General features: G+C 32.3%; 1 pseudogene; it reads left to right on the top strand.

Annotated features, from left to right (window-relative positions):
• Positions 1-17,151, top strand: part of LOC115985169 — a 35,522-nt pseudogene that overhangs the window by 17,527 nt on the left and 844 nt on the right.

The raw sequence follows: 17,151 nt of genomic DNA on the forward strand, positions 1-17,151 counted from the left end.
TAAATTGATTTTATTTTGAATTCCAATTACAAAAACCTTAGTGACTTCTCTAGATAAAATCAAGATTAGCATAATTTTGGTATTTGTCAAAAGTAAGTTACCAATCCCTGAGGACGATACTCTTCTCATCACTTTACTATAAAACTACAATACTGTGCACTTGCAGTTTTGCACTGATCAAAATGCATGGCGGCTATTCAAGCTCTTAGATTTGCTGGAGATTGTGGTTTCTCTTCTATCATACTAGAGAGTGATTCTGAGACTGTAACCAAGGCTCTTAGATGTGAGGATGAATCGTTCTTTGCATGCAGTCATCTAGTAGCTAAAGCCAAATTCCTTATAGAGACCTTTTCTGAAGTTATTTTTTCTCATACCTGTAGATAAGGCAATTCAGTAACTCACAATTGGGCTAAACATGTTAGCAGTATATCGATGTGGATGGAAGATGTTCCTCTGCACCTTCTTTCTGTAACTTTAGCTGACTTTGGCAAAGTTTTATTAATAATATCTTTTGCAGTTTTCTTCTCAAAAAATCAAATGTCAGAGATGTAGGCTCTAGTTAATTCAATCAACTCTCCTTGAGAACATTTTATTTAGATTTTTGCTAAAAGTGTATTAAAGTATACTTGTACTTTAAAAATGTGAGAAAAAGTAAGGAAAAAAAAAGTTTTAAAAAATTGTATATAAAAACTAAAAGTTAAAAGCTGAGTTTATACGCTCTAGCCTAACATACACTTATCATCAAATAAGAGGTACTATCTAAACAAATAAAATCAAACATCACAAACTGATACCTTCATGTTTGCATTTCCCTTCCATCCTCTCTCTTCCATTGGAAACTCTTGTTATTAACATGGTTTTGAAATCCAGACGGTTCAAAGAATCATATAGGAGAGATGTTCAAAGTTTTTAAGGCAAACTAGGGTCAAACTAAAGTTGAACCGTAATAATATCATAATTAATTTAATAATTATTTAAAATATAAATAAATAAATTATATTAGTAAAAATTGAAAATTTTACTAAAATAATTAAAATATAGAAATTTATTTTGAAAATATAAATATATTTTCACCTAAGATTTATTTTGAAATTATAGAAATAACATTACTTTAAGTGTGCATTTAGGATGAGCTGAATTTTTCAGTTTATCTTTACTTTCAACTTATTTTTGCTACTATTCATGGATTCCGCTGTACTTTTTGATACTTTTCATGAGTCTCACTGTACTATTCAACTCATTTTTTAACATTTTTTCTATACTTTCAGCAAAAAGTTTTTAATTTCAGCTAAATAAGTTGTTTCAAATGGACACTAAATATCAATCTAATACAAAAATTTATGATAAAAAATATTGTGAAAATATTATGAAAAAGTAGCATTGCGTTAGTTTCTAACCCAATATAGATTTAAAACATTTTCCTTTTGGGAATGGCTTGTGTCCAATGGCCAGTTCTACTGAACACGTTGAGATACGAACATGTGTCCAAAATTAAATACGTGTCCGCATCACAATAGGTCTAATGGAATGTGTCCAATGAACTGGCCACTGGACACAAACATTACCCTTTCCTTTTTATTTCCTTGCTTCACCTGCCAACTTCACGTGTCATCAAGACATTAACTTTACCTTTTTGATTTTTATTTCCCAAGACAACCATTTCTCGATGTTTTATCTGTACCACACCTTTTAAAACAATCTCCATAACAAAATTAGGGATGGCAAAATAAGCCCAAACCCATTTGCCCACCCAAATCCGCCTACTCGAATTGAACCCAAACCCACCCAATTATTAGTTTGGTTAAATAGGCATCAACCCAATTAGACCCAGTAATTATTGGGTTTTAACTAAAAACTCATTGAGGCCCATTTAACCCAAAAACAATATACCAAATTCAACCCAGTCCTTCCTAAAAAAATAAATAAAAAAATAAAAAAGCCCTCAGATGTTTCAGTGTTTTAGGGTTTTCATTTTCCTTTATTTTCTAGGCCTCCAAACACTTCTCTCTCTCTGAGTGTGTGTGTGTGTTATTTGCATGTAGATGCTCTTTGAAACTTGTAACTCGTCAACGTGACTTACCACGACTAGGCCGAGTCCGACTCAGGCTGTTCCACCTCATGGCTAAAATCCGTTAGAGGCCACTAATGATAATTTCCTCGAGCAAATTCTCTGCTTGCCCAACTTCGCTTCAGTTGAGGCTGGCTTGACCGGCGCCGATAGAGGCTTGGGCGGTTCGGGGACCAGTCTGCCTCTGATGATGCTTCAACTAAGCTCCAATAATTGGGTTTACCCATAATAATTGGGTTTGGTTGGATTTGAGTTAGAAGCAATTAATTAAATAGGTTTTAATGAGTAAATAGGTTTTATATACTCAACCTAATAATGCACAGCCCGAACCCACCCAAACCGACCCATTTGACACCACTAAACAAAATTGTCACCCACTTCATCTTGTCTCCTTCCTCTCTCTTTCATAACTTCCCAGTTCGCCCTTTTAATCAACCACTATACTTTGTATTCTAAGCCCATCGTTTTCTTTTAAAAATGTTTCCAAAGTAATCAATTTTAAAACCAAGGATAAGGTCGGTTGACTTTTGACCCTTGGAGAAGGGATAAACGTTTTTTTAACCTGGTACAGAAAAGGCTTGGGCTTTACGAAACACATGAAAAATCCCACACCTTATAAGGCCATCCTTATTCTTTCCACTCCATGCCATCCTAGATTTCCAAAAACATTATACCTTGCTTTCTATATAGTCTTGTACTCTCTATACAAAATTCCTCTCGTCTAGAGTGAATTAAGCTCTATATATATAAACCAAATGAGTATGGTAACTAGGCCCTGTGCTATATTTGTTATGGGAACCATGTTTGGGGCCCTTGTAACTGGTGTGGCAATGGCACGATGTTGGCATCATCACGAAGGAGAAGGTCGCCGAAACTGGCACTGTCCACGCGAAGATCGTAGGAAGAAAACTAGTGCAAGTGCAAGCCCAGGAGAAGCAGAAGAGGCAGTCAAAACTATTCCGATTAATTAATTCGTTATCTCATTCCTTACTTCCTGCCTCTTCCCTCTGTTTGTTTGCTTGTTTTTGTTTTTGTTTTGGTTTGTTGTTGTTGTGTACTTTGTATTTATGTATAAAATATTAATATATTACGTGCGGTTGTGATAAGTACATGGCATATTTTGCACATTCTGATGAGTACTGTAATTCAAGCTCTAGTCTCTTTATTATTATTTTTATGATTTAGTTATAACTAAGCTCAATTGGGCATCCAAAAGGTCCATTTATGGGGTTCAAATAATAACTCATCAATAATTACATCTTTTGTGGTATTAGGTTTAGGTGTCTCTAGTTCCAACCTCACCTCCGCCTCTCTCTTTTCCACTATCTACTAATTATTAAAAAAAAAGTATATTTCTGGTTAATAAGATTAATTGCAAGTTGTAATTATGTTTTTGCTGAAATTATTATAAATTTATATTACAAAATGGTGTGACAAGAAATATAATTGATATCAAATAAATAATTGCACACTCACTTTTTTTCCTTAAGTTACATGATGCAATTTTATCTAGCAATCTGTGCCACATCAACATTATTTCACACCAAAAAAATCATTAAAAGGTCTTGAGATAATTTCCTTTAAAATTCAAAAAAGCTCAAATCTTATCCAACAATGCAAATTAGTTCTTTGCCCAAAGATCTTCATTCTTTGGGATTTGAGCTTACAACCTATAAGTTTCTTCACATCACAAGATAGACTCATGGTCAACATCTTCTCTACCTCACGTAATGGGCTCATAGTCCACATTATTTCTCGGCTTCATGAAATGAGCTCGAAACTCGAATCTTGGTACTTCATAAATTGGGCGCATGGCCCATGTTATTACCAACATCACGCAGTGGGCTATGACCCTTATCCCTCTCTCTCTCTCACTTCATAAACTTGGGCTCGAAACTAATCTATTTTTTCATAAAGGAATCAAGGTATAAAGCCCACTTCATCTTTTTTACGCCTCCATGATGAACCTAAATTAAAGGTCACATTCAAACAAAATGAGTCCTTGGAGAAAAACCTCCTCCAAGGCTATTTAAATTAATCGGGCCATTGGAATCAGAAAGCCCAAACTTTATATGTACTTAAGAAGTAGATGGATTAATTGAATTCTCCAAGTTCAACTCACTAATAACTTAATAAGGGACCAAGACTTCATAAAGACAAACTTGTTGGGCACATGGGACACAAATTAAAAAGGAACCAAATCAGCTCCTTCTCAGATTTTGGGTCTGACTTGTTTTAGAGCATTCTCATTAAAGGGTGGGATAAATGCTAAAAGCCATTTTTAGCCACCAAAAAAAAAAAAAAAAAAGGCTCCTACATCAATGGTGCTAAATTTTAAATTTTTTAGCACCTTGCTATAGTAAGATGTTATTACTAACACCATACTGTAGCAAGATGCTACTCCTTTTTTTTTTATTCCCCTTCTCTCTCTCTCTCTCTCTCTCTCAAAAAGAATAAAAAATGATAAATAAATAATATTTTAATGAAGTGATAAAAAAAATAGAAGTTTTAATGTTAGATATATTGTAAAGTGATGTGTTAAATGCTATAAGGTTGGTTTTTAGGTGCTAAATGCTAAAAATTTTAAAACTCTTGATGAGAATGCTCTGATTGATGGTACTAAAAAACCATATTGCTATTTTTAACACCACCAATACTAAAAAGCATGCTGCAATGGTGGTGCCATAACTACAATTTTTTAGCTTCTTGCTACAGTGCACAGCCATTTATAGCTGTGCATTGTAGCAAAAAAGCTAAAGAAAAAAAAAATATTTTATTACATTTCCATGCTCTCTTTTCCCTTGATAGCTGTGCACTGTAGCAAAAAAACTAAATAAATAAATAAAAAATTGTATTTTATCACACTTCCATGCTCTCTTTCTCCCTTGCATGCTCTCTCTTCTTCTTCTTTTTCTTTTTCTTTTTTTCCTCTTTCTCCCTTGCAAGCTATTTTTTAGCTAATGACTCTCAGCTCTCTTTCGTTTTCAGATTTGGTATGTTGGGTTGTTTTATGGGTTTTGCAAATTAGAATTTTATGAATTTTTTTTATTTTTTTACTTTTTTGATTTTTTTATTTTTTTATTTTTTTGCGAATTTGTGTGTTAGAGTGTTCAAATCAGAAGAAAAATAGAAGGCCAAACCCACTGTAATAGTAGTTGTGATGGTTGTTTATTGTAGTGGATATATTATTTTATTATGTTGAAAGCTAAAATAAAACTACTGAGTTTTTTTTTTTTGATAGAAAAACTACTGATGTTGGGTGTTTATTGTAAAGTAACTTTTTGTGCTGCCAAATAACTAAATTTATGACTCCACCAACGTGGATGCTCTTACTAATACTTTTGGTTTGAATTTTTTATTGGGGTTTATTATCTTATTTATTTATATACAATTTTTTCAAATTATAATTGTACTTTTAATTTTTCTTTTAATTAATCAATTTTCTATAAATCAATTATTATTACAATAATATGTGAATATTATGATCTCATTTTTTTTTATTAAAAAAAATATATTAACACAAGTTACTCATCCACTACGATTGACCAACAAGGAAATAACACTTCTTTTTAAAAAAATATATCTAAACATATATCCAGTAGTGTAGGTGATATATTCTTGACCCTTGGAGAAGGGGTCATCACTCACCAATTCAATTGAACCTCTTCCAAAAAAGACTTGGGCATTACGACATCTCAACAAGTTCCATAACTTATATATAAAACCCAATATTCCTCAACCCTCACTAGGTCAAACCCTAGCTTTCTCTACCACGTTACTCTCTTTCTCTATACACTTATAGAAGAGTTTTTGTTTAGCTTTTTGTTTGATCAGCCAAATGGCTTTCTTAGGCACCACTTTCACATTCATGGTGGGTACTCTATGCGGGGTCTATATATGTCAGAACTACAACATCCCCAACCTCAGAAACTTTGCCGATTCGAGCCTTGTCATGGCCAAGCAGATTGAGCAAACATATCGCAAGCCCAGGCCAATACCCAAGACCAAGAGCGAGGACGACGATGTTTTACAATAAATCGTTTTTATGACTAACCCAAGTTGTAAAATCTTGGTCTTTTGCACATAGTTCTCTTTGGATTATGTTAAATAGGTATTTTTATATTTGGGTGTGTCATTATATTATTTATTTACATATTATGGTTCTTGATTTGATTTTTTCGTCCTAGTGTTATTGGAAATAGTAGAGCGTATAGGTATGATCACCATATATAATTCTCAACTTGGGTTATAAATTCTTGTGTAATTCGAGAGTTTTGGATGACATATTAGTAAAAATATCTGTTTCTCTTTCTTTTGTTGTCTATGGATTATTCTCTCCTCATGAACTATGGACGCGTTTGATATGGTCATATATGGTCGTTGATTCATTCTATTTTGCAATTTCTTGCAATTTAGTTCTTTAGTAAAACAGTAGCTAATTTTTTATGATATATTGGTAGTTTGAAATTAACATTGAGACTAGTGAGTTCATCAATAATTGCACAAAAAAACTGATTACTAATACCATAGGCAGGACCGAACCCCTGCCCCTATAGTGGTTTTGTCTTTACCTCATTCCCACCTTACCCGTCCCTTAAGCCCTACAAAGCCCCATCCTGCCTCACACATATTACAATTTTTTTAATATATAAAACTTATTTCAATAATATTTAATATAATTATACTTAAAATTACAAATAAATTTATTAAATCAAATAAAACTAATTTTTAGCAATTGAGAAATTAAGTTATGGAGTTGAAGATGATCAATTGAGAAGAAGACTGAACTCTAACTGAACCTATTAGAAAAGTGGGAAAGAAAAAGATCTAACTCACTCTACCACCCTCAAAAATAGAATTTAGAAAATATCAAATTAATAGTTGTAAACCATACGTTAAACCGTTAATCGATAAATGACCTCTAGAAACAAATTAATAGTTGTAAACCATACGTTAACATTTTGATGCCCAACCTCAGCTATGACCTCTACAAATAACTTAGAAATGAAGTGTTTATCTTTGTACTCTTTAATACCATCAATGGATTTTACAAAAAATGGCCACTTCTCTTATGTAGCCATAACCTATTGGCTTGTAATAGACTTTATACTTTAAGTTTGTATTTCAGTTCTTAAATGTAGGATGTTTACTATAAATTTGATTATGTTGTCTTTTGTTTTGCAATGCTATCAAAATACTTTTCCACTTGAATTAAGAAGCAATTGGATGACTGCATTCTGCCACAAAACAATCAATTATTTATCCAAGCCTTAAAAGATCTTCAAGAATTTGGTCCCACCGTTGCAACTTCCGTTGAGTTTCTTTCGATCGCAAAGAATTAACTTGATTTTTTGTTGTTGCTTACCCTTGAACTTGGACCCATCATCTACTTTAGACTTTGACCCACCATCGTTGAGAAGAAAATCGATCTCTTTCATGTTATATTTATTTTTTATTTAAGATAACGTTAAATAATCGTTAAATAATTTTGAACAAGCTATTGGAGTGAAGAAGTGTTGGCTCTTTAAAGATACAAAACACTAAACCAAACATTGTCGTTTACTCCATGTCATCCACGTCTTCATTAAACAAAACGATATCGTTTTTCACTTTAGGTTTATAATTGCAAAGCAATTTCGTTTTCATTAAATAGAACGATGTCGATTTTCACTTTAGGTTTTTTATTGCAAAGCAATTTCATTTTAACTCCTTCACTTGATCTCTTCAAATCAGGTTTAACAAAAATCTCACCCCATTCCCACCCCACACAAAGATATATTTAAAAGTGAATCATTAATTATTTACTATAATATTTAAAAGTGAATCATTAATTATTTTCATTTTTGAGGGTCTAAAATTTTATAACAAAAATTATAAAACAACGGAAGAAAGATTCTAATTTTTCATACAAGATTATTGTGATACAGGTTTTAACTTTTCTTATATTATTAATTCATTACTATACTAATGAGGCAAAGAAAGGAAGATCTTTTGAAAAATGACTAAAGATTGATGATCTATTCTTCTAATGGTATGTTCTTTTGGCATAAGAGCATCCACAGCAGTGGAACTATTTTTTTAGTTATTTGGCACCACAAAAAACTACTTTATTTATTTTACCTACTCATTTTACCAAACATCCAACAATAGTGGATCTATTTTAACTTTCAACACAATAAAATAATATAAACTTCACAATAAAATAATATATATACTACAATAAAATAAAACATCCCACTAAAAAAAAAACACCACAAATCGATCAATGCACAATCCACGGACACTGGCAACCAAGAACAACCACCCACAAAAACCTTTCAGCCACCCACATCCACCTCCACCACCACTCCACCAGCAACAACCTCTATGTGACAACCACAACCCACAGTAAGAAAAAAAAAAATCAAACCACCACCAAACCTAGAACAAATCGGTGATGAAGATGAAGATCCGCGTGAAGATGAAAATCAGCGACAAACCACGACACCACCAACCTTGTCGGACTTGCTCCTCCTCACCAAACGGTCATGACCAGATCCGAAATTTTGTCTTCCGATTTGTTTGTGTCAGTTTCGAGTTCTGGAGTGGCCGAGTCAGACCGATACAGAACCGATAGTTTTGAGAGAGTTTGATGATATGAGGAGAGAGGATGAGAATGAGAGCACAACGGGTAGAATTAGAGAAAGAAAAAGAATAAAAATAAATAAAAAATAAAAGTATTATTTTAATAAAGGTAAGAATTAAAATAATATTTCTAACTTTTAGCTTCACCTTCCGTACGAATCCAAAAGTAGCTTCGTACGGAAGCCTAAAGCTAAACATATGTGAGAGCATTTTTTGTGTTTTGGTGAAGCTAAAATAGCTATATAGCTATTTAGCTTCACTATTGCCAGTACTCTAAATCTAAGGATGGGTGAGCTTAACATATTTTGGAGTCCTAAGGTGATTCTTGTAAATAAAGAATTATTAATTTCTTCCAATATCCTAACGATAATACATGTTGAACACTTCTTTGCAAAATTATCAGTTTGATATTTGTATGTTTTTAACAATTGTAGCCTCAATTGAATTGATTTCTTTGTACTAATACTATGATGATCATGCCAAAATCACGAAATATTAAAGCATGTTATTAATGTGTTAAATGCTTTCCATGCAAAATATGCCCTCATTGCTATGAAGATTTTTTATATGCACAGAGTATTTTAAATATAGAAATAAAAATTTTAATAAACTTGTAAAATTTGAATGATGCCGTTCCACTGTCCAACAACTCAATTCAATTTCAAACAAATTTGTTTCAAATTTGTGGTCCACAATAATAAGCCCAGTATATGACTGTCTCAAGTTCAACATATTGTTTGGGCCTAAGGAGACAAGATGCAAGATTACTATTATTTATGTTTTTGTGCTCAAGTTCCACTAAAATTTCATTTTGAATTGATAATATTGCAAATCCACTCAATTTTTCTTACGGCATCATCAATCTTAAATAGAATTTTGTCAATTTTAATTTTGTAGAATTTATTTTTGCAAAAGCAAATGTAAAATGTATTGCTAGTTAATATTTTATAAGCAATACATGCATTAAAGAAAAGAATCTAGCCGTTTATATAATTTAATAAGTTAATTGGACTACTTTCATATATATATATATATATATATATATATATATATATATATATATATATATATACACACATACATATAAACATAAATGTATTTTAAAGCTATTAATTCTAAAAATATGGAGCCAGTATTTAATTATAAGGGGTGTTCTTCCCTTTGGGGGGCTTAGCCATTACCTAAATGGCCTAATGTTTGAGCCACCCCTTGTCTCTAATAGATTAGTGAAAAGTTTAAAAAATATAATAAACAAAATAATAATAAAAAGACCATCCTTCTCGAAAAAATAATAATAATAATAAAAGACCATTATAAGAAATTAATGAAAAGGAGAGCAAACCTATTATCTCAAGCATCTAGCAACAGTGTGACAATAGAGTTGAACATTTGTGACTACAATTTGCTGATATAGATGACAATTTTCTGTCCTGAACGTCTATCTTTATGCACATTGCACTTCTCCAGTTATCACATAATTTTCATTGTAGACTCCAGATAATGATCCTCCATATACTATATGAAGGTCTTCTCCTTTTAATTTTTCTGCTATGAATTGCATTACAATAAAGTTAAGCACTGATTGCAACAGATTATTTATCAAGCCTACACACTTCGTTAGTTATATTTCATGTTTTTATGTAACCTTTCAAAAGCATCAAGTGTCAACTTTGAACAAAACATGAGAATGATAATCCTGCTTCCAATAAGGAGCAGGGCACATAAGCCATATAGAATAGGTTCTTCGGGGCTCAAGTTCTCAAAAGCAGGTTGATGTGAACAAAATGAGGGACTGGATAATACTCTCAGTCCCAGAGTGCATATAAGCACCAAAGCACAGTTTAGACAAGTTTCATGAACCTCATTCCGAGTTTCTTATTTGTTGCCCTCTGACATGAGAACATGAATCCTGAAATAAACAGCTATTTAACATCACAATCCATTGATCAAAATTTACGAGCATCAGATTTCTTTTTCCATTGGAAAAAACAATTAATTATTAACATAAAGATGAAGAATTCTCCATTTGTTTTCAATAGGGAAGGTAAGTTTATGATAAGTTCTCTGAAATCAAGACAACTAATTTTCAAAATAATATAAACTAAGAAAATTGCAGAGATATGGTTCTCTTTACATAGATATAAGTACTCTTCAGGGGCGGAGCCAAGAATTTTTGTTTGGGAGGGCCAAGTTGAAACACTAATATATTTATCAAGACAACTCTATACACATACATAAATACACATGGTTTTTTTATTATATACACACACTTTTTTATTTGATAAGTTATATATATATACACACCCAACAAAAAAAGAGCTTAATATTTTCAATCAAAATTATGTTTGATGACTATCTTTCATAAAATTAATAAAATACATTTTCACAATTTTCATAGTGAAATTCTTAAAAAGTTTTATTTTCTATAAAAAATTATCAAATTTTATACTAATGTAAGTAAAATTATTCAATTGAACTAATGTAATTTTCAAAAACAAGAATGATCCAAAACTTGAAAGAACAAATTAGGCTCCAAACATATTTGAAGTTATTTTTCTTTGACCTATTATGTGGCAACTAAAGAAACATTTCATGTGTAGTTTTAGTAACAATAATTTTTTAATGAATCAATAACTTGTTAATCGTCACATAATAGGTTGAAAAAGATAAATTCAAACATGTTTGGTGCCAAACTTTTTCAAATATTTAACAAATATAAAAGCACATTTTACAATAAAAAATAGAATTGCGAAAAATAAAGTTATGTCTCTATAACTATTAGACCAATTTTTTTTTTAAAGCATCATTGGACTAATTCAAATACTTAGGGGGGGCCACTCTTATTTTTGTAGACTAAATTTTGAAAACATTAAAATAATTATATATATTTAAAATATTTTCAAAATTTGGGGGGGGGTGGGCGCGCCGGGGGCCATGGCCCCCTCACCCTTCAACATGGCTCCGCCCATGACTGTCTTTACCTAACATAGGCTGTTATAGAGTTTCTTGCTCATTGCATCATTTGTTGTGGAAGTCCTTAAATACGTTTGTTTTTTTCCTACTGTTTTCCATTCTTATAATTATTTTGATTACTTTTGTTACTTGGCTTAGGCATAAATAATTGGCCAGGAGTGCAAATACACAGCCACAACTACCGGATACCTGAACCATTCCAAAATCAAGTATGTTAAATTGTTATTGCTTTCTACATCATCACCAACTTCCCTCTTTTAAAATCATGAACATTTACTGCTAGAGTATTCCTTGTCAAAATATACTACTGATCATTATGTGGATAAGCAAAGTGAAAGCTCATGGAAGAATAACTGCAGATAATCTTACGTAGGGTTTGGACAAAGATAAGATATTGTATCAATTTATACATGGTGTCATCTATGTTCAAGCCTAAATGTGCAAGTGGCATGAGACAGGTTTGAAGATGGCAACAAAGGAAAATATGAATCGGAATATGTTGGTTGCTTCACGGCAGCAGCTATATTTCTTGAGCATTTACTCGTGGACATAGCATCTGAACAAGATGAAAGACATATTCCTATCCACTAGTTAGTGCAGATTTATAATGGAAATCCCCAGAGAGAGATAGAGAGAGAGGCTAATATGAAATCTGAATTGGGAAAAACTAAATGATTTAATTCATTATTGTTTGTGTACAAAGATATATATACCTATACTAACTAACTAACTTTGCCTCAGAACTAATAAACTGACAGCTGTAATCCACTATCTATTAATTAGCTCCTAAACTACAAGTAGTTTACAACAAAATACTAAACAGCCTGTAGCTTTGTGACATCTTTCTTCTTCTTATCCTCTGTTTCTGCAGTAGTAGCAGTAGCTTCTGCAGTGACTTTCTTTTGTTTAGATTAGACTTCCTTAGATTCAACTCTATTACTTTCACACTCCCCCTCAAGAGGAATAGGGGAATGAATATTAGCCATATTCATCTTGGACTGTAAACCATGAAACTGATGAGCACTAAGGGCCTTGGTGAGAAAGTCTGCAAGCTGACTTTGTGTTCTAATATGCAACAAACGAACTACTCCTCTCTTTGTAACACCTTATCTCTAACCACATGACAATCAATCTCAATGTGTTTTGTTCTCTCATGAAACACAAGATTGGCTGCAATGTGAAGAGTAGATTGACCATCACCAAACAGAAGAGCAGCTTTTGGATGTTGAACCTGAATATCTCTTAGAAAACTAAGAATCCAAACTATCTCACAAACAGCCACTGACATGGAACGATATTCAGCCTCAGCTGATGACCTAATGATAGTGTGTTGTTTCTTGGATTTCCAAGAGATCATTGAGTCACCAAGGAACATACAGTATCCAGTGATGGACCTCCTGGTATTTGGGCAAGATGCCTAATCTGAATCTACAAAACCTTTGAGGTGAAGCTTTGATCTGCTGGAGAACAGAAGCCCTTGTCCTGGTGCACCCTTTAGATACTGCAAAATCCTATTTGCTGCATGAAGATGAGGCTTCCTGGGTCTTGACATAAACTGGCTTAATCTATGAACATCAAAAGTGATATCTAGCCTTGTGATTGTCAAATATAGCAACCTACCAATCAGCCATTGATAGGAGCTTGGATCCTTCAACACTTCCCCCTTGAAACTTGCTTAACTTCAAGTTTTGTTCCATAGGGGTCTTAGCTGGTTTGCAACCCAATAGACCTGCATCACTCTGATGGAATAATACATGTTTGTATTGCATACAAAACATACGCAACCGAAAATTAACGGATCTATTTCATTTGCAATCAATAACATGTACTATGTAAATTTCAGAATATAAGAACAAGAGAATGTACTTTGGTGTGATAAATTTCAAAACAAAGATTAAAAGTACTTGAGAACACTTTTAATCTTCACTCCAATTCCACTAATGCACAAAAAGTGTGGTCTCTTAGTCAGTTTATATGAATGTGTTCAAGAGAGAATTAGAAAGTGTCCAACACTCACATACAAACCATTTCATTTACTTCCAAAATTTTGTATGTTTCTCTCCTTATAACTGATTATCTAATTGAGCTAGCCTTTTGAGCATTTCCAATTGGGTTTTAGTATGTGGCTTGGAGTGGGACCAAAAGGGAACAAATAAGACTCTAACTCCAATGAGCCTTGGGTTTTTTTGTCTACTCTTGATAAGTTCAAAGTTACCATTAATTCTATTTAATATCACTATATAAATATAATTGCACTCTATACCTTATTAATAAATTATATCCCAAGATTTTATTGTACATGCAACACCTTCATAAAATATTCGTAGTAATACAAAGTCATGAATGTAGACTACCACTTTGTAAATTACTACATCTTAATCCTTGAGTACTTGGTTTAATCTTTCAAGTTATTCATCATATATTTATGAAATCCAAATTCATATATATATATATATATATATACTTTAGTAACTCTTTACTAAAGTAGTTAAGCCTAACATTCTAAATAACCAAACTCATTTAACTTATCTCAAGGGAATATTTTATATCTCAGTTAAGAGACTGTGAATTCCATCTTGAAAATATATGTTCCATCAACACTAAATGTGGTTGTCCAACATACTGAGATTTTGACTGTGATTTTAGATCTCATTCCTGATATATCAAAGCATCCACACTTCATAATTAGGTCCATATTCTCTCAGGATTAAGAGTTCATGTAAATAGAAGTCGTGAAATTTATTATTCATTTGACAGTCATTAGAAGAATAATAAATCTCACAGCGGTCCAGTTCAATATGACTTAACTCTTAAAACATATTAACATATCAACTAGAAGTCTCTACTTCCATGATCAAAACAAATCATCTTAGTTGATATATTATAGTCTTCGCAGATGAAATGCCAAATTTCGTCACCAACTACGAACTAAAATTTTGAGTTTATAAAGAAATTATGATTTATATCTTCAGTGACTTTTAACATAAATCACATACTATGCATCTCATGGACTATATGATAATGTCTGAATATTCCTGTTACTATTATTTTAGATAATATAAAAAAAAAAAAAAAAAAAAAAAAAAACTTTATTAATCACAATATTAAGTCATACATAATGTAATACACAGTATCATACAATAGGATTTAAGGGCACTAATCCTAACACACTCAACAGTTCTAACGTGTACTTTCCTAGACACAAATGAATGTCCAACGCTAACCTTGCAATCTCAAGACCAAGAAAAAACTTCAAATCACCAAGATCTTCAAGCTTAAATTGTTGATCTAGTAGAACCTTTAATTCTGCAACTGATTGTGATAGTCACTAGCTATGAGAATGTCATCAACATAAACAAAAAGTGCAACAAAGGAAGTTGAACTAATACCATGTTAAATTACAAAATTACTGATTGTCCCAAAAGATTAAGCTATTGGATATGATAAATTTAATCATTTAACGAATACTTCTAACACTCTCCCTCATGTGTGAGCCGAAAGTCCCATTTAATAGATATGGCCCAACACATGTAAATTTAAATGAAAGTAGAGTGGAAGAGATAAGGATCGAACTCAGGATGTCATACTCTGATACCATATGAAATCTGAATTGGGAAAAACTAAATGATTTAATTCATTATTGTTTGTGTACAAAGATATATATACCTATAATAACTAACTAACTTTGCCTCAGAACTAATAAACTGACAGTTGTAATCCACTATCTATTAATTATCTCCTAAACTACAAGTAGTTTACAACAAAATACTAAACAGCCTGTAGCTTTGTGACGTCTTTCTTCATCTCATCCTCTGTTTCTGCAGTAGCAGCAGTAGTTTCTGCTGTAGTAGCAGTAGCTTCTGCAGTGACTTTCTTCTTAACTTTCTTCTGTTTAGATGAGACTTCCTTAGATTCAACTCTATTGCTTTCACAGCTAATTATAATGTGTTCTCTTAATCTTTTCAAAACTGCTTACACAATATTTAAAAACACGTATACATTTTCAATAGCAAATGTGTAAGTTTCACATATTTAATCTCAGTTTTATTGGATTTAAAGACGCAGTTAATTTTTTTAAGATATCCATTTTTACTTTACCCTAGGACAAATCAGGTGCAAGTCACACCTAGTATAGAATACTAGCAAGAGAAACAGAACAGAGTGCCAAATATTATGGAACTTAAAGTCAACTAGTTAAATATTTTCATTTGTTGTATGCTCCTTTTGTGATTGCAGATAACAATGTGCCTCATTGACATACTTCACACCAATACCTATCTGGGGTTTTTTTTTTTTTTTTTTTAAGTATATACCTATTCGTTGATCACATTTAATAGTGACCATATGAAATACTTTCACTATCATTTAGTTTCTGACCGATATCCCACATTTAGTTACTTATTGATATAAATGTCAAACATTGCTTTAAGAGGCATTGGAAAATAATGATGCATTGTTTAGGTATGCAGATAAATATAAGAATTAAAGGAATGAAAGAACAAGATACTGACAGAATCCATAAAACTTTGTTAGAACTGTAAAATTCCTACTAATGTTAGCATGCAACAAAACCACAGTCATTGGGCTTTATGCTCCTTGATTTATTTTCATTCTTGCACTTAAAATTGACTTTAGGTGCTTGGACTTTTACAAGCTACTACATAATCTTGATTACAGGTTGTGGTGATAATTGGAAATGCAACTAGTGCACGTGATATGTTGAGAGAGATTTCCCCTGTTGCTAAGGAAGTTCATCAAGCCATACGGGGCTCAGATATTCAATTCAAAAAGTCGGAAAATCACAATAACTGCTGGCAGCATCGAATGGTTTCTTGTTTTGGAAAAAAAAAATATCAATTTTCAAACAGCTTTGGCATTGGAAACTTGAAACTAGTATTTTTTTGCTAATGAATAGTATGTTTCTGCAGATAGAATGCACTCATAAGGATGGTAAAGTAGTATTCCAAGATGGATCATTTGTCTATGCGGATGTCATCCTTCATTGTACTGGGTATTGGCATCATATTTACTTCTAGTGACTCTGTTTGTCTTTTATCATAACATATATTTTTCTTAATTGAGTGATGCTAGGAATACCATAAATTTTACGACATAAACATCAAAAACTGAAATGTCACTAATCATAAAAATGAAATTAATATATTTCTTTAATATATGGTTGAAACAACAGCAATCACCTTCATTGTCATGTCAAGTTGTAAACCTTTAGTAGCTAAATTGGTAGTAGTCTAAGCATTTTCCTCATGTATATATGATCATTGATCTCAAATATTGCTGACTCGCCTTTGTTGGGTTGTTGAATATTGTTATCCACCTGCAGGTACAGATACCATTTTCCATTTTTAAAAACAAATGGCATAGTGAGTGTGGATGACAACCGTGTTGGACCCCTATATAAACATGTTTTCCCACCATGCTTAGCTCCTTGGCTCTCTTTTGTGGGACTGCCTCACAAGGTACAATTC

Source organism: Quercus lobata, chromosome 4 (genome assembly GCF_001633185.2).
Source record: "Quercus lobata isolate SW786 chromosome 4, ValleyOak3.0 Primary Assembly, whole genome shotgun sequence".
Classification (NCBI taxonomy): Eukaryota; Viridiplantae; Streptophyta; class Magnoliopsida; order Fagales; family Fagaceae; genus Quercus; species Quercus lobata.